This window comes from Cynocephalus volans, chromosome 10 (genome assembly GCF_027409185.1).
Source record: "Cynocephalus volans isolate mCynVol1 chromosome 10, mCynVol1.pri, whole genome shotgun sequence".
Taxonomy (NCBI): domain Eukaryota; kingdom Metazoa; phylum Chordata; class Mammalia; order Dermoptera; family Cynocephalidae; genus Cynocephalus; species Cynocephalus volans.
Genome location: NC_084469.1, coordinates 113,458,104 through 113,476,620, shown reverse-complemented (window position 1 = coordinate 113,476,620; position 18,517 = coordinate 113,458,104). Strand labels below are relative to the sequence as shown.

The 18,517-nt window shown below is 56.8% G+C and overlaps 1 protein-coding gene across 2 annotated transcripts in view; it reads left to right on the top strand.

The window, feature by feature from the left end:
- Window positions 1-491: 491 nt before the first annotated feature.
- ZNF469 (zinc finger protein 469) overlaps window positions 492-18,517 on the top strand; it is a 52,571-nt gene continuing 34,545 nt past the window's right edge. The window contains exon 1 of one of the 2 annotated variants that reach the window (XR_010024560.1): window positions 492-572. The gene's annotated coding sequence lies outside the window, so the exon portion shown is untranslated. The remainder of the gene's footprint in view (window positions 573-18,517) is intronic. The other variant, XM_063109028.1, reaches the window with a different exon arrangement.

The following is an 18,517-nucleotide window of genomic DNA, read 5'->3' as shown; positions in this document are numbered from 1 at the left end:
TTAAAAGCTGTGCTAAATCCAGCGTTTCCATCTAAGCAGCAGCACAGCGCTGCCAGTTTGGGGGTGGGCTGGCCAGGGAGCCGGAGTGGGGGTTCCTGGAGAAAGACCTTCCCCATCAGGGCCCCCATCGCCACGGTGGATCGCGCGAAACAAACACCTAGGAAAAGCAGAAGCCGCGCTAAAAATAGCTGGGGGTGGGGGCGGGGGGCGGCGGAATCTGTAACCTAAGCCGGGCCGGGAGCTCCCGGGGGCAGACCCCGTGGCCGCGGCCGGCGTCCGGCCTTCGCGAGCACCCGGCGGGCTGCGGGGCTGGGCGCAGGGGACGGGCCGGCCCGCGCCGACCTGGGCAGGGTGGAGGTGGCCGCGCTCTGCGCCCGCCCCGCCCCGAGGCGCCGCGCGGCGGGGCGGCTCGGTGCCCGGCGGGCGGGCGGGCGGCCCGTGTGCGCGGCCCGGGCGGGCCCGCGGCCGGCGATGAGGACGGCGCCCCCGCGCCGCAGAGCGCAGGGCCGCGCGGGCCGGGAGCGCGTGTGCAGCCGCCAGCGCGGCGAGCGGAGGGGCCGGCGGAGGACGCGGTGAGTGCGGGCCCGCGGCGCCGGGGGGACCGGGGCAGGGCGGCCGGAGCGCGCGGCGCCGGGGCGGGGTGGGGGGACCGGGCCCGGGGAGGGGGTGTCCCCGGCCGGACGTGCGGGCTGCGGGCGCGGGGAGCGGGCGCGTGCGGGGCTCGGCGGGGCCGGCTGCCCCGAGCGGTGCGCGCAGTGCGGCCCGAGCGCCGGCGCCGCCGGGAAAAGCGCTCCGGGGAGCGGGGCCGCGGGGCAGGACGCGGGGAACGGGCCCCGGTTCGTCCCCACGCGGGGCCGCCGCCGCCTCCGGGCGTGCGGGCCGGGCGCTGGCTCGTGGGGCGGCGGCGCGGGCAGTGCCCCGGGCGAGGCGGAGTCTTTCGGGCCGACCCAGGGGCTTGACGGCGCTGGGCTTCTGCCCGGGGAGACAGCGCCGCGCCCCTCCCCAGCCCTGCGCCCCCGGCCGGAGTCGACCGGAGACACCCGTGGGGACGCGGCGCCCCGCGCGGCAGTGGCCGGAAGGGAAGGCCAGCCAGGCTCACAGGGACTGCCCGCGGTCACCCAGACCCTGTCCCTCCACCCGGGGCCTGACGGGGAGGGACAGGCCCACAGTGGGCAGTGGGGACTGCCCGGCAGCCCGGCTGCGGCCCTGGCCCGGCTGAGGCGTTGGCTGCTTCGCTGCCAGCCTTGAGCCGGCACCAGGTACCACGTAGGGACTGTGCCACGTGGTATAGCATTTAAACCTCCCTTCAGAGATAGGTGGTGCCGCCTGCTCGATGAAGAAAGGGAGAGTGAGAGTGGGCCGGTGCTGCAGAGCGGTGAGCAGCACAGTCGCTGACAGCCTCTCCCCGTTCTGCCAAGACAGCGGCTAGTCGGCTTCTGCCTGTTGCTTAGACGAGTGTGTATTGAGGCCATCTGTGCCTGGCACTGTCCTAGGTGCTCCCGACACAGCCAACATCCCTGCCTTCCCGAAAATAAACTATAGAAACAGATAAAATGCCTGGACACTATTAGACAGTGAGGGATCAGCTGGAGTGGGCTTGCAGTTTTAGGAAGGGCAGCCAGGGCGGCCTCAGGGAAGGTGGCCTGGGAGGGACGTGCCTTCTCGTGCCATGTGCCCAGCCTGGCAGGTCTCAGACCACAGGGCAGAGCTTGCTGAGAGCCAGTCGTTCCTCCAGTGTGTTGGGAGGAGGAGGAGGGTATCTAAGGCAATTGAGCAGCCTCGGGTAGGCTGGAGGGAAACCCAGGCCAGGCTGGCCACAGCCCTGGGCAGTGTAGAAACGAGAAAGTCCCAGGATTTCAGGGCCAAAGGAAGCGTAGAGGTCAGAATTTCAAGCCCCTCGTCGAGGCTTCAATCTTCACCAGACCCCACCTCCAGGCTACTGGCTGCTTGAACTCCTCCAGAGGCGGGGAACTCACTTCCTATCACAGCAGCACGTTCCAGTCATTCCGGCTGTCCCACACTGGAACATGCTGAAGGGTTGTGAGAAAACTCTGCTTCAGGTTGAGCCAAAAGCCTCCTGCCTGTGGTTTCTGTCCATCCCAGTACCGTCATCCTGGCAACACGCAACTCATCAGGTTAACTGTTACACACACCGTTACCTTTGGAGAATTTTAGTAGAGATCATGTCCCCTTTAAGCCCGGTCTTCTCGGATTGTGCACCTTCTCTGACTTGACATCGCAGGCCACGCACTATCCCGCTGCCTTTTCCTGGGAGGAACTCAGGGGATCTGTGCCCCTTCCTCACGTTTGCTGAACAGAAGTAAACCTGAGCTCCAGGGTGGCCTGACACAGAGACGCTCTCACCTTCCTTCTGGAATCTTGCCACCACTGGTGGTGCCAAAGACATCAGTTCACGAGAGAGTCATCTGGAGCCCTGAGGCTTCCAAGCTAAGCCCTGCTACCCGCTCCCCTTCTGGTTTTGACTCTTACTAAGAATTCAGTTACCCTTTCTACTTCCTCTTCCAAAACTGGGGGCTGAGAATGTGGGGGAGGCAGTGTAGTGGTTAAGAGCGTGGGCTTTGGAAACAACTACGCAGGGGCTATGTGGTCTTGTGCAAGTCACCAAACCTCTCTGAGGCTTGATTTTCCCTTCAGAAAAATGGGGCACCCTCACAAGGATTCACAGGATGTGTAGAATGCCCGTAGCGTGGGCCTGGCACACTGTAGGTGCTTGGTTGATGTTAGCTGCTGCGGTTCACTGTGCACCAGTTTGGGGGAGAGTCCATGGGGTCTGTGGAAAGGGCTTTGAAGGTACGAACGACCTTAAAGGTGCACAGTGCCTGCTGAAAGTCCGGGTGGAGGCAGGTTGTGGGCACCGGTTACATAGCCGGTCCTCTGGATGCCGCCATCTCCCGTCTTCCCCAGCAAGCAGCACGCCGGACTGGCTGGCCCATCCACACTTTGGTAGAATTGAGCAGGTGTGACCGGCCCACTCTCTTGCTCTCTGTGGATGGAGACCGAGCTTGGTTCCTAAATTTGAGGCCGGCCACAGCCCTGCCCCATTCTCCTGTCCCACACCAGGCCTCGTGGGTACATTCTCCCTTCCCACCTCCTGACTGGGACACCCCATCCTGTCCCCATCTCTGGTTGCCAGCTGCCGTGTGCTGCTTTCCCTGATGTCATGACCTACTCCCCCTCCTGTCCCACCTTTTGTCACTGGTATATTCCCATCTCCCACTAGTCTGTCCCCCCGGAAGCAGAGGCCCTGCTTGGAGCCCCATTCCCTCTGAGCATGCTCAGTAGACACTGGCTGGTGGACTTTCAGGATTCTGTCACATCCCCTACCAGCCCAGCCAGTGCCCTTTAAGAATTTCTGCCCAGACTCAGCCTCATCCGTGCACCAGACAGACCAATCACTCAGTAGTCGAGCCCATCTACAAAGAGCTTTGTACTCCCAGGCCCATGACTGAGCCCCAGATAAGTCAACTGCATGCTGTGATGGAGTTGACCTGCTACGCAGGGAGCGGGACTGAGCATGGTAGGGGCAAAGGATGGCCAGGACAGGACTGGGCTCTGTGAGATGGCCTTGGAGTTGCCCAGGATCTATGTTTTTGGCCTCTCCCTAGTTTTTCATCACCATTCACCTTGGCCGCTATGGCTGGGGTGGCAGAGGCTGTTCTCAGGGACCGACTGTAAACTTGTACTTTAGTCCCACCATGAAGTCAGCTAAGGACCTACCATTTCCCTGAGTACCAGGAAAGGTGGGCTGGTACAGTTGGGCAGGTTGTTCACTGCGCGAGGGCACCTAGCCTGTACTCTGCTTACCAGGCTTCCACACACCCCAGGACTGTCCAGGGAAGCGTCTTGTCCTATACACTCAAACGCATCCAAAACACCAGTGGTGGCCCCAATTTAGATGTGTGTGTGCTGTATGTGGACCACTGTCGTTGTTCCTGAAGGCCTTACGCACAACCCCATCATGTGCTTCGGAGAGCTGAGGCATCTGTCATTTCCGACTTGGGATTCCCTCCTCCCTCATTAGGTGCTGTCAACCACCCAGGCCCCCCAGCATTCTTCTGGGTCAGCATCACTCTCATAGCTTCCCCCTTGGCCAACTTTGGGGAGGGCTGGGAGGCAGGACAGCAGGGCAGCAGGGACCCACCCCGGGGGTGCTGGGGGACTGGGCCTGGCTGCGGTCAGCACTGTGAGTTCCTGCCTCCAGATGTTCTTCAAAGCCCATGGCCCCACCCCCTCACAGGCTGGCTGGCTTGCGGTTCCTTGTCCTGAGTCCCAACGACCAGAAAGTGAGATCAGCGACTATGTTGGCAAGAGTTTGGGGGCTGTGACCCCGGCGTCAAACTATAGGCTTCCTGCTCATTACTCATCCAAACTCTAGCCCCGATTGAAGTGGTCTCTGAGAATTACATTGTTGTTTAAATAGAGCTGGCTTTGGGGAGGAGAATTCCAAATATAAGCTCCGCTTATGCGCTAGTGGGGAGAGTCTGAAGGCAGAGGTTAGAAGGCAGGGCTTGTCTAGGGGACGCTGAGGACCCACCTGGCCCACCCTCCCCACCTAGTTCCCCATCAGCCAGCACTTGAAGCAAGAGGGCCCCTGCTGCCTGCTGCTGAGGAGCTGGGAGCAAAGGTCTCCTCTCCTCCCCCCAGGGAGGCTTCCCAACCCCCAAGCTCTGCTCCTCTGGGGTGAGGGAGGGTGAAACATGGGCTTGGGGGCCTCAGAGCCCTGGGGTCAAGTTCCACTCTGCCCCATCGTCCAAAAGACCAGGACAGGCTGTGACAGGTTTTGAGCCTTGGTGTGCATTCTGTGGTGGGCCAGGGGAAGCCTCTTTTGTGGCCTCTCCACCTGGATCCCTCCTTGTGACCTCAGAGCCGCTGCAGAGCGTGCCCAGGGAAGGAGGCTGAGTGAGCATGAATGAATGAATGAGTGAGTGAGTGGACAGGTGGGGAGAAGAGAGATGGTCCGGCATGTGTGGATGGAGTGGGCACCATGCACAACGAGCTGTGCCCAGAGCTGCGGTCCCTCCCCTCTTCCTGCGGGCGGGGCCAGAGCCAGCAGCAGGATGGGGGACATTCCGTCCCCTGGCTGCCTGCAAACAGCGTCTGTCCTGTCTCTGGGCTGCTCATAGAGCCAGCACCCCAGCCAACAACCAAACAGAGCCCACATTCATGAGCGGACACTGAGGCTTTCCGACCAGCCTGGGCACGGCAGCCGCCTACAGAATGTGACCGTTGGGAGCGTCCCCGAGCAGCATTTTCCGCATTCCTCCAGGGCTGCCGGGCCAAGGTGGCCGTGTATAAACAGGGCCTGCTCCTCCAGGCCTGGATGAGGACGCCAGGCACTGCCCTCTTCTGCAAGCAGGAGTGTGGAGGTGCTAAGACCATGGCCAGGTGGGGTGAGGGGGGCAGGACGCCCAGGTCCTGATGCCAGAGGACATGGCCCTGGAGTCAAGGCTGGGGTGCCGGGCACTGGTGGACACCCTCTGCGTCCTCCATCAGACCTTCAGGGTAGGAACCTTGTTTACTTTTGGGGAGATACAGTTCACATACCACACAGTTCACCCTTTTAAAGGGTCCAGTTCAGTGGTTTTTAGTATATTCACAAACATCACCACCGTCTAGTTCTAGAACATTTCCATCATCCCAAAAGAAACCCCATACTTACTAGCAGACCCTCCCTATTCCTCCCTCCCACAGCCCCCAGCAACCACTAATCTTCTTTCTGTCTCTGGATTTGCCTGTTCTGGACGTTTCATCTAAATGGAATCACATGGCATGCGACCTCTTGTGTCTGGCTTCTTTCATTCAGTGTAGCGTCTTCAAGGCTCATCCATGTCATAGCAAGGATTAGAACCTCATCCCTACTTACGGCTGGATAGTTTTCCATCGTGTGGATCTACACGTCTTGTGTATCCTTTCACCCACCGATGGACACTTGGGTTGTTTCCACTGTTTGGCTATCATGAATCATGCTGCATGAGCATTCATGAGCAAGTTCTTGTGTGGGTGTGTGTTTTCTTTTCTCTTGGGTAGATTCCTGGGAGTGGAATTGCTGGGTCACATGGTTACCCTAACGTTCTGAGGAGCTGCCAGACTGCTTCCCACGGTGGCAGCCCTGCTCCTTCTGTCATGCACGGAAGTGGGGCTGGGGGGCAGGAACCCTTTTGCCCCTTTCCCTGGGTGAGGGAAGCAAGCACAGAGAGGGTGAGGCACTGGCTCAGGGTCACATAGCTAGGAGTTGGAGCCAGGGTTCAAACTCTGCCCCAGATGGGGAAATTGAGGCAGAGAGTTGCTGTCACAACCCTGAGACCATGTCTTTAGGGACAGTTCTGTCCTGCAGGAGGCTCTGTCCTACTGTACCCCACACAGCCACCGTTTCCCGAGCACTTCCAAGTGCTGCACTGGCTGTGCTCACCCCCCAGGCGAGAACCAGGCGTCTCCCCCATAGCCCCCACTGAGTGAGCTCCCAAGCAAGACCCGGTTTATCTGAAAAGAGCCCCACCACTGCCAGAATGTGCACTGTTGATCTTCCTCCCAGTCTCCTCTGAAGGGACCTATGACCTTTTTCCAGGGTGACTGTGCATTGGGGAAAACCAAATCATCAGACCTTCCAGGGACTACTAGGCACTGGCCCTGAACCGACACTGATTCCAGGGGACCCGAAACATCCCAGTGGCCCTCCTGTCAGAGTAAGGGCTTGCTGAGGTCGGAGACCCATGGGTTTTAGGTCAGGTTTGTCTCATGAGGCCCAGTGGGTCCCCGAGCCTGTCCTGGCTATTTCCCCAATTCCAGAAGGCACAATTTGAACAGACGTACCCACCAACTGGCCAAGTCCCTACAACGCTTGCCTCAGACAGGTGAAGGCACTTGCCGAAAGCCCACCCAGTGGGAAGCAGTCAGAGGGGTCAGGGGGACTGAGGCCAGGATGCCTGACCCCACATGGAGCCCATGAGTGACCTCTGCGTTCTCCAGCCCAAGCTGGAGGTGGCCACTCTGCCCTGGCACTCCCAGGCTGCTCCTGCCAGCATGCACCTCAGTGGGAGACAGGCGCTTTGGCTAAGTTTCTCTCTGAGCAGGCTGGCTTCTACTGTGGCCTATGCCTGGAGCCGGAGGAAATAGTCTCCTTGCAGGGACAGCCACAGCACTAACATCTGGACCCCGCACAGCTCTGGACACACTTTCTGCTCCATGAACGCATCTTGCAAACATTTGGGGAGGGCTGCAGGGCCAGGCTGCATTCCAGGTGTCAGGGGCCTCTGTGAAGAGGTCAGCACCCCCCACACCACCCATGAGCACACAGTCTGGCCAGGGGCAGCCGAGGAATGGGCTCATCATAACTGTAGGAAAGCTGGGAGGACGCAGTGGGGAGACACACCTGGGGGTGCTGGGTTAGGAGGCACCACCCCGAGGAGGGGCATGTGAGGCTGGGAAGAGGACAGGCGTGGTCCAAACCCAGAGGCAGGGAGCGAGTGGAGTCTGGTCCTAGACAGAGGGAGTGGGCAGCAGGGGGCCAGGGAGACGGCGAGCACAGGCAGCCCCTTCTCCTGGTCAGAAAAGGACGAGAAGCAGTCTGCCCTCATCACGGTGCGAGCCAGCGTCAGGATTCAAACCCATACTGGATTATTGACTCAGGCACCCGACAGCCCACAGGGGGCAGCTGACGGGAGCCACGGCCAGGTGGGACCTACGGCCAGGGTCTGCAGGGCACAGTGGGGTCCCCAGCCCTGAGACAGTCACTTCCTCCCCACTCAGCTCCGTCCCTGTGTCTCCTCTCACCCAGGAAGCAGCCGAGGCACAGAGTGGTGAAGGGACTCAACTGGTGACTATAATGCTACCCTGTCACTGGGAGCCCTAGGGCCTGTGCTTGCCCAAGGGACAGCTGAAGGGCCCAGATTTTCTCAGCAGCTTGCATTTAAATTCTTCCATGCAGGCCCTGATTGCTGCTCAGAAACCCAGCCCCTGGCCCTGGTGTGAGTGGTCACCCAGAGTGGCTGGTCAGCAGCTGGCAGGGCCGGGCCAGAGCAGCCGCCTGCACCCCTCCCGAGAGGAGGATGCGCCCTTGGCTGAGCGAGCACCTGCACCCATTCTTACTGACAAAATCCGTGTGGACTCAAGCTAGTCATACAGCGTTGTGAAAACAATTTTAAAATAGTTATTATTCATTATAGAAGTAGTACATAAATACATACTTACAAAGATTTATTCACTGTCAATTTTGACTTATGTTATTGTAAAAATGTTTAATATTTACTTTAGATAAATGAGCTCATTTTTTAGGATAAAACCATCATTGCCTTTACCAGTCTTACCCCACCGGGGCTCCTTGCTGCCATGCCAGCCTTCTCCAGCACATTTGAATACTTACATGTGTGCATAAAACCCACGACAGGATGTAGACATAGCACTGTATGTGTAGATATGGCACGTAAGGTACATGTTACAGGTCTTTCCACGTATACAGTTTCCTAAAACACAAGTGGGGTTTAGCTGCACCCACACTGTTCTGTGACTGCACGCTTTCCCTCAGGAGCAGCCCAGACTGCTGGCCAGGTCCCAGCTGACGCAGCCAGGGGCTGCTGTAGGGGTGAGATGTGGGCGCTGCCCCCAAGTTGCCTTCTGGAGGGAGGAAGCCAGCGGATGAGACCAGAGGGACAGTTCTGTGCATGAGGGTCCAAGAAAAGCTCCCTAGAGCAAGGAGTCTCCGAGCTAGGTCTTGAGGGATGACTAGGAGTTCACCAAGCATTCGGGATGGAAAAGGACATCCCAGGCAAAGGAAGCAGCGTGTACGCAGAGACACATCCCCACTGGCTGAACCTAAAACTCCGGCGACTCCTCATCAGCAACTCTGGAACACCCAGGTTCCCGGCCCCATTGCCCAGGCCCAAGCAAGTCAGCTGCAGTCAGCCTCTCCAGACCAGGCTGCTGCCCGCTGTCCATTGTCACGGAATAGCAGTTGGGAGGTGGGCTGTAGACTCCCCGCTCTGCCACCTGCAACCTGTGAGATGGAAGCCAAGCGACACTTGCCTCAGAGCTGAGGTTTCCTCATCAGCAAAATGCAGTCATGAAAAAATGAGAGAGTACCTAATAGTGCGGAGGTGCAGAGGTGACGCGTGCAGAGTCTCCGGGAACTCAGCTCCCAGCAGACCTTTGAAGATGACTGCATTCCGGTGGGAAAGCGACATGGATTTGACCTGATGATTGGCCCCAAATCCCATCCCAGATCCAGAAGGGCTGGGTCATTCCAGGAGGCACAGACTCAAAGCCTCCAGAGATCGAGAGCCATGACCCACGCTGCTGTGGATGAGAAGGCTGCAGGATGGGGGGGCCCAAGGGACAGGAGGTAGCAGGGAGCAGTGAGATCTGCGGCCCATGGTGAGTGCATATCGCTCGCCTCCTAAAGATTTGCCACCTGCAGGGAGGCAGGCTCAGCTCTGCCACATTTGGTAGACTTTCAAGAGAAGGTGGAAATCTGGATTTTTATATAAAGTCTTCAGTTTTCAAATACTGGCAACTAATCTTTTTAATTTTAAAAAGAGTGTTTTGAATCCTATGCAGACTGGGTTTGCATCTTCTGGGTCAGACCTGTCTGATAGAAATATATAAAAAATATAGTATGATATGATATAATATATAGCAACATAATATATAAAGTATAATATAGAATGTAAAATAATAAAATAAATTAATTTTTAAAAATAAGGTATAATATAAAGACATAATATGATGTATTATATGATATTGATGTTATAAATATGATATAATGTAAAATATATGGTGTGAACTATAGTATAAGGTGATGTGTCAATATGGTACAACATGATACAATGTAGTATCATGCAAGCTACGTAGGTAATTTTTAATGTTCTAGTAGCCTAAAAATATGAAAAGAAACAGGTGGTATTAACCTTATTTAACAAAGTTCATACAAAATATCATCATTCTAATCAATATGAAGTAATTGATTGACCACTAAGACGTCAGTGAGGCAGTTTGCATGCTCTTGGCTGCTCTGTCTTGAGGCCGGCGTGTGTGCTCCCCTCACATCGCATCTCAGTTGTGTCCAGCTGCATGCAAGTGGCGGCCACGTGTGTCTGTGGCTGCGCATTCACAGCTCAGCCTGCACGAGCCTCTGAGCGCCCTTCAGCTGTGCAGTCCTGACGCCGAACCCCTCGCATAAGCACCCTCCGCATCGTCCAAGACTGCCGCACACTGGAGGGCTGTCTCATCTGATTTCTCCCGGAAGCAACACCAGACTTTTGTGGCCATCATGGACCTCTCCCTTCTCTGAAACTCGTTTTTTTAAAACGGGGTTGGTGGCCCTGGATAAGACTACCTCGGAGGCCGGTTAAACTACAAATTCCCTGCCTCCCCCAGTTCTACTGAATCGGAATCATTGGGCAGGGCCCTGGGATCTGCATCATAACAGGCTCTGCTGGTGATTGTTACCCACGTGGGACTGGAGGCTCTCAGAAGCCCTCGTCTCCTTGTCCCTAGATGCTGTGCTCTGGGCACCTGGACGGCACCTCCACACCATTGCACACGCTGTTAGTCTCGGTGTGCTCGGAAGACTCCTGCACACGTCCCTTCCCCTGGACCTCAGCTGCTCCTTTTTGAATCTGCTGTTTGCACGATGGTCCCGTGTCTCACATCCCTGGAGCACAGATGAGGGTCAAGACCATCGCCTCCTCTCTGAGTCCTGCAGCCCAGCCAGGCCCTGGTGCAGAGGGGCCTCGGAGCATGGATGTGGGATAAATCTGGGCATGTGTGGGTGGGTTGGTCTCTGCAATCTCGGTAAACATCTGGCCACAGGGTTTGGCAGGAAGCTGACCTCGCGGGTACCACTCGGCTGGCAGTCAGGCCTGTCTATAAATACCTTCTAAACTCAGACCAGCCCACATGCATTCCCGCCTCACCCACCCAGAGTGCCCTCCCAGCGGAAGAAAGACAGCCGGCAGCCCTCTGCGCCTGGCACACCGGTCACTCCCTGGGAGTGGGAAGGTACCCATTCCGGGGTCAGCTCAGGGCCCAAAGCATCCAATTGTTATCTGAGTGAGCTTGCCGCCTGCCCAGCGCCAGAGGCTGCATTTAGCTCTGGGAAAGGCTCCCCATGCGGGCAACATGCTTTTCTTGGATGTCTGGACTGTATTTAAGCCAGGCTGGTGCCTAGGGAATAATTAGAGTCTCCAGAGGGCTCCTGAAGGGACCTGCCTGCTGTAGGCAGTGGGTGCCTAGGACCTGAGGCCTTCCTATTCCCTGTTAGCCACCTGCAGAGGAAAGAGTGAAGGTGGGCTTGACCCAGGGGCTGAGCTGTTGCATCAGGCAGGGAGGGTCTCAGGGTTGGGCCAGCCATGGAGCTATGGGCTTTGTCAAGGTATGTCATCTCCTTGAGCCTTGGTTTCCCCAACTGTACCCTGGTATTCCAAGTCCTGCCTCCCAGGCCAGGGGTGACAACCAGTGTGGCCAGCAGTTGGTCTGGAAGTGCTTTGCAAGCCAGGACTGGTGTCCAGTAGCTGTTGAAAGTGGACTCTGGCCAGCGTCATCTTGGACATGTGTGCCCAGGAAGTATTGTCAGGGCCCAGAGCACAGAGCAGAGCTGGGGCCTCAGGAAGGGGGACCATGTCCACACCTGTGCTGTCCGGGAGAAATGGGTGGCAGTCATAGTCTACTTTCCTATGTCCTAGTGGGTGCTTGAGAAAAACAGGTGAGATGAACTTCAATGATATATTTCATTTAACACAGCATAACAAGACACTTTCATTTCAACATGGAATGTGGATTTTAAAAATTATCAGTGAGACGGGCCGGCCCGTGGCTCGCTCGGGAGAGTGCGGTGCTGATAACACCGAGGCCCCGGGTTCGGATCCCATATACGGATGGCCGGTTCGCTCACTGGCTGAGTGTGGTGCTGACTACACCAAGTCAAGGGTTAAGATCCCCTTACCGGTCATCTTTTAAAAAAAAAAAAAAAAAAAAATTATCAGTGAGACATTTCATATTCCTTTGGACTCAGTCACACCTGCTGCATTGGGGCTGGGCCTGTGGGGTGTAAGGAAGGGTCGTGCCCGGTGTTTCCTCTGCTGATTGGTGCACTTATGGAGCACCAGCTGTGTCTTGTCATTTTCTTGTTCCCAGAGGCCAGGAAGCATCTAGATGTTCAGAGAGTAGATGAACGAGGAGCATGTGCCCCAGGGACATGGGGCTCAGGGTCTTCCAGAGCATGACAGCGATAGCATGTGGAGTCCCTGTGGGCACATCAGGGTCTTGTCACTGTGGCTTTCACGTAGTCCCTCTCCCTGTGGTCCCCGCAGGCACCTGTGCCCACGACAGTGCACCCTAACCTCTCAACCATCTGCACCCCCGTCCCACCCCTTCTCGCTCCCTGGATGACGACTTTGCTGTGCCTTCTCCCCAGTGACAGCTCCGCCTGCGTCGGCCTCCCCACCCTGGGATCTGGGCTTTGCTGCCATATCTCAGCCGTGCAGCCTCAAGTGGCCTCCCAGGAGTGAATCAGCCCTGAGGACCCTTCTCCTGGGAGTGAACTCTGTAGGCAGGACGTTTCAGCCAGGAGGAGGTTCCTCTTATGGTCATGGACAGCCAGTTAGGGAGCTCTGTAGGTAGGTGGACCCAGAGGTAATACGTACATGTATGCATAGGTATATCGTGCATATATGTATATATATAACATTGTGTGTAACATATATTGTATAAATATATACAGCTGTTAATATGTGCATATGTAATATTATGTATACCATATGCTACTGGGTTATTGGGTTAGGGTACAACATGCTAAGACTTTGCCCATGTTCTTTGGTGTCAGTGGTCCCTATTGTAACCCTTTGGGTAGGTAACATTATATATAATACTATCATTCCCATTTAAGGCTCCGAGACTAAAATGACTTGTCTGAGGTTGCATTATCCTCAAGGAGACAGGATCGTCACCTGTATGTGTAAATGCTAAGATCTGTCTCCTTCACTCTGTGCAGGGTCACAATGCAGCCCAGTGAGCGCTGAAGACACATGTGGTACACCTGGCCCTGGTCGTTGGCATATGTCAGACCATGATTCTAGTCCAGATCAATCAAAAGCATGTGCTGCGATCAGGCAGGTTCCGTGCTTGGCTTCTATACCTGTTCCTGAAGGTCGTGACCCTGGGCATCATCTCTGCTGCAGGCAGATGAGGCCCCCGCACCCATCCATGTGCTCAGTTTTCCCGCACGTAGCAGAGTCAGAGGTCTCCTGGGTAGCTCTATGCTTGTCCAACGTTTCTAGGTCCTGTTGTACATCCCACTCTGTGTCCTTTCTCCCTGTGACCCCACCCTTAGTCTGGCTGTCAAGCTGCATTTCACATGTCCTTGTACTTTGAGTCTCTGGAGTGCAAGAGACAGAAACAAAACACATACAACACAAAAAAGGAACTTGTTGGCATGTAAGGTTGAGAAGTCCATGGAATAAATGGGCTTTGGCAGAGCTGGATCCAGTTTCTCAAACAGTGCCATCAGAAATATGCCCCTTTCGCCTCTTGGCTCTGAGTTCCTCCCCATTGGCCCCAAACTCCTGATAGGTGGCAGAGTGGCCCTGAGGGCTCAGCCAGCCCACCAAAAGCACCTCCTTCCAGGAGCCCCATCAGAAGTCCCAGGAAGCCTCACATTGGTGGATCCTGTGTCTGCCCCTCAACCAGTCACCTGGGCCTGGGGATAGGCGTGGTGCCCCAGGGCCAGGTCTGAGACATTCCCTTCCTTCCCTTCTCGGTGCCTTTGTCGTGTGGATCCACCAGGCCTCTCTCCCAGCTGAGAAGACTGTTGGGGAAGGTAGGAGAGAGATTGGGCTGGTGAGTTCCAGGATTCTCAGGGAGTTGAGGGCAAGGTTGTGCATTTTCGATGTTAACAATCTTTGTCCCATCATATAAAAATATACCTGAATATTTATATAGGTATGTATGTATATATATGTGAGACAGATGGATGATAGAAAGATAAAGATAAAATAGGTCCAGAGATAGGTTGATGAATAAATAGATGTAGATGATTGACAGGTGGGTAGAAAGATAGATACAGAGATAGATATGATAGATAAATATGGAGAGAGAGAGAGAAGTAGATTCTCCCCTGTAAGATTTCTTTTGGACATTTGAACAAAGGTTTTAGTGCCTAAAAAAGTTGGAAATCCCCATCTTCGACACCCCCAGACCCAGGAGTGAGAGTCGAGGTCGAGAGAGGCACCCCGTGCTCGCCCCCCACCTCCCATTTGGGACATAGGCTCCTGGGTGTTAGGGCACCTGGGCTCCTGGATGTCAGAAGAGGGCCAGGGCTCCCCTTCGACCTGGCAGGGGAGGCCTCCATCTGCCCTCTGGACAAAGCTGGTTGAGAAAACAAAACAGAAGCCTCAGAAAGTGCTGTCTGTCGGTAAATAAAGCAAGTGCCCAGGAAGCGAGGAAGCAATCCCCTCCTTCATTAGAGGGGCCTTCGATCCCTGCCTCCACCTGCGGCGTCGGAGGCCCTCGCTCTGTGACGTCCAGCTCCTGATAGCGACCACAGGGGAAGCGGTGACCTCCCTCCTCTCAGCTGCTCACTGCCAGTCCTGTGTTCAGACCACAGATATGTAGGCCCCCGCACCCATCCCATGAGCTGCGGAGGAAGGGACACGTGAGTTTCACAGGATGGACGTGGACTTGGATCATTGCAGCAGCCCAGAGCCCCCAGGATGGGATTTGTGACTGACGGTCGGGTTGAATCCGTGCCGCTTTCCTGCAGGAAAACCCCAGTTTTGTGGGTCCAGGGACAAGGCAGACAGTAATGTCCGTCTGCACTCGCCTTGCTTCCCCCGACAGCCCCGTGAGGCAGCTCCTCATTTGTCCCCATTTGGTAGGCGGGAGAATGAAGGCTGGGGTGCCTGGGCTTGAACTACCTCTCACTGGGAGCAGGTGGCTCCAGCCAGGGCTCCCAGCAGCAGGGTCGCGTGGGTCTCGGCATCCGTGGTGGGCAGCGACGCTTCTGCTGGCCTTGCCCATGCCACCCAGGGCTGGTTGGTTGTTTGGCGGGTGCTGGCGGGTCCCAGATGGCCTTGCTCACCTGGTGACAGTCATCTGAGCTGTCCGGGTGATGCTCCCTCTGCTTCCTCATGATGGCGGAAGATGCCCTGAACTCACGTGACATCACTTCCTGCACATCCCATTGGTCAAAGCAGGGTGAGGCCAGCAGCCCTGCTTGTGGGGCTGGACCCCACATCTGATGGGAGGTGCTGCAGAGGTTCTGTAGCCATGTTGTGGTCTTTGCCCGGCGTCCCCCAGCTGGAAGGTGACAGAGCTGGGGGTTGAGCCAGGCCTGTCTGGTGCCCTGCATGTCCTCAGCCTGGAGTCGCAAATGTGAAGGCCCTTGGGGCCAGGGAGGAGGGGATACTGAGAAGCACAGGTGTGGGGGACATCATAGGGTGGGGGGCAGCATCATCACAGGAGCCAGAAATCTGCGCCGTCTGTGATGCCTCCTGGCTGCTCGACCTTGACAACTAATTCAACTTTAAACAGTTTCAGTAGATCACCCCTTGCTGGGGCCACAGACATTCGTGTCTGAGCTGCCCACACCCAGCGTCTCAGCCATGGCCCGGGGCCCGCCACCCTGCCCCTCTCTGCTCTCTCTCAGCCAGTCGGGTTTTCTCCTGCAGGGGTGCATGAGTGGACACCTGGCATGGCCACCAGGAACAGTGCTCTGGGCAGCCCCACCCCAGTTGTCCCCAGCAGGGCACAGTAAGGAGACGGGGGCCACTCTTCCGGCCTCCACTTTGGCCTCGGGTGATAAGCACAGCAGATCCCTGGCCAACCGAGCTGTGTGACCCCGGGCAAGTCCCTGCACCTCTCTGGACCTTGGGTTCCTCATTGGGAAAACGCAGATTGTGTCATCGTGCCTGCCTCATGGAATTAGTGTGAGAATCAGCCGAGATGTGGAGGTAACATCGGGTGAAGGGACACGCGGTCAGGGGAGCCTCGTCATCACTCCTGTCATCACAGCGTCATTGAGGGAGCACAGAGCCCATGGCCCTCACGGCAGGAGGGGATGGGTGCCCAGTGGAAGGACCTGGCTTCTGAGTTGGCAGACCCGACTCCAAGTTCCAGTTCCACCCCAGCTCCAGGCGTGACCCTGAGCCACCCCGTGAGATCCGCCGCACATCCAGGCCTGCCGCAAAATCTTCTGCAGGGATGATGGCTCCATTCTCCAGATGGGAGTACTGAGGCCCAGCCTGCAGGCGGAGCAGCCCACGCTCAGGCCTTTAGGAACCCTCTGCCACCCCCGGAGCTGGCCCAGCTGGGAGGAGCACCGTCCCGGCTGCTGTGGGTGTGGAAGCTCTCAGCTCACCCTGCTTTCCGGAACCTCCATCACGGGCAAGCCCAGTGCCTCCTTGGGGCCAGCCCGGCCGCTCCGGATCAGTCCCTCCTCTCAGCTGTGAAAACAGAGCAGCAGCAATGGAGGGCGGGTGGCTCGGTCCCACATCCATGGGTCAGCGGGTGACGGATGTGCAGGGGCCCCTCAGAGAGGCTGAGGGTGAGCTGGGATTACAGCCCAGGTCCATCTGTGTCCCTTGCTGTCTCTGGGCTGCTGCACAAAATGGGCAGAATCAGCCCTGCCCGTGGGGCTGAGTGAGGGCGTCTTCAATGACCCCAGCACAGTGGTTACTGCTGCCAGGGACTGAGAGAGGGCCAGGGAAGGTGGCCAGGGACGAGGCAGGGGAAGGGTCCCAAAATGGCCCCTGCTGAACACCAGGCCAGGGTCTCCCTCTGGGGAATGGAGGAGGCGGGTAGGAGCATCCACTGTAGGGAAAAGGACAGGCCACTGTTCTCAGTCAAGCCTGGCTCGCTCATCCCAGCCCCTCACCAGCTCTTTGGCCCAAGAGGCCCTGGGACCCTCCGTAGTCTCAAGCGGAAACGAGAATCCAGACCCCAGAGGGCTGGGTAAGGTCCCTCCCACAACAGGACCCCAGAGCTGACCGGAAGTGAACCCTTTTCCCGGCCTTGCGACAGAGCAGCTGCAGACAACACTGTAGGCATCGTGCCCTCCAGCTCCAGTAGTGTCAGGTCCCCCGGCTGAGGAAGAGGGCACCAGGAGGCAGTGGGGCAGGTGCTTTCTCCAGAACACTGCGGCACCCTCAGCCCTGCAGCAAGCCGGGGACTGGAGTATAGCACTTGGGGCCTAAGACCCAAATTCTAGTCCTGGCAAGGGGTGGATGCATGATGCAGGGATGGATGATGCTTGGGTAGGTGGATGATGGGTGGCGGATGGGTGGTGGGTGGGTGGATGATGGTTGGGTGGATGGATGATGGATGGTGGATGATAGATGGATGGGTGGGTGAGTGGATGGATGGATGATGGATGGTGGATGATGGATGGGTGGGTGAGTGGATGGATGGATGATGGATGGTAGATGATAGATGGATGGGTGGGTGAGTGGATGGAGGGATGATGGATGGTGGATGATAGATGGATGGGTGGGTGAGTGGATGGATGGATGATGGATGGTGGATGATAGATGGATGGGTGGGTGAGTGGATGGATGGATGATGGATGGTGGATGATGGATGGGTGGGTGAGTGGATGGATGGATGGTGAACAGACAGATGGATATGAATGGGTGGATAAGTGGGTACGTAGGCGGATGGATGAGTTACTGCCATTTGCCAGGCATTGTGCCAAGTACCAGAAACACAGTGGTGAAGTCAAACTAGTCCCTGTCCTCCAGGAGCTTCCTCCAGAAGAATCCTGTGCAGATTCACCCAGGTGACCAGGTGGATCAGGATTTGACCCTGACCGTGCTGAGGACTCTGAGCATAGGAGCACAATGGGGGTGGAGGGGGGTGGGTAGAAAACAGTCTGGGGTCACCAGGGTAGGGAAAGGATACTATGTGGGTCATGTTGGGATTGAAAGGCCCCATGGAGAGGGACACTGTGTCTCTGCAGGGGCCTTGGTTTCCCTTCTGTAAGTAGAGAATTGTTCTGGCCCCGGCCCCAGCTCTGAGTCCTTTGCAGTTGATCTGGGTCTGTACCTGTGCCTGGGACCTCCACTCTCACCTGCCTTCTCTGAGCCCTCTTGGGGTGCCAGGGTGGCTGGGCCCCATGCCTACCTCTGGCCACCTTCCCTCCTGTTCCTGGAGCCTTTGTCCAAGCTGAGCCTCTCTCCCACTGGACTTCCTCAAACAGTTCACCTTATCAGTGGAGAAACTGAGGCAGGGCAGCCAGGCGACCAGCCCAGGGTCACTCAGCCAGTTAGACTTTCCCTTGGCTGTGCTGACATTTAGCTGGCAAGCCCCCTGGGAACAGGAAGACCCATGCCATAAAGCCCAGCTTGCCCTAGGAAGATAAAGCAGTAAATGCCGACACTCAGCCACAGGTACCAGAGTCAGACACATGGGAGAGATGTGTAGATCAAGACGCTTTTAACTTTTCCAAGGCCCAGAAGCTCAGGGGATGTGGGGACAGAGGAAGAAGCATCAATGATCCCAGGGGAGAGTCTTC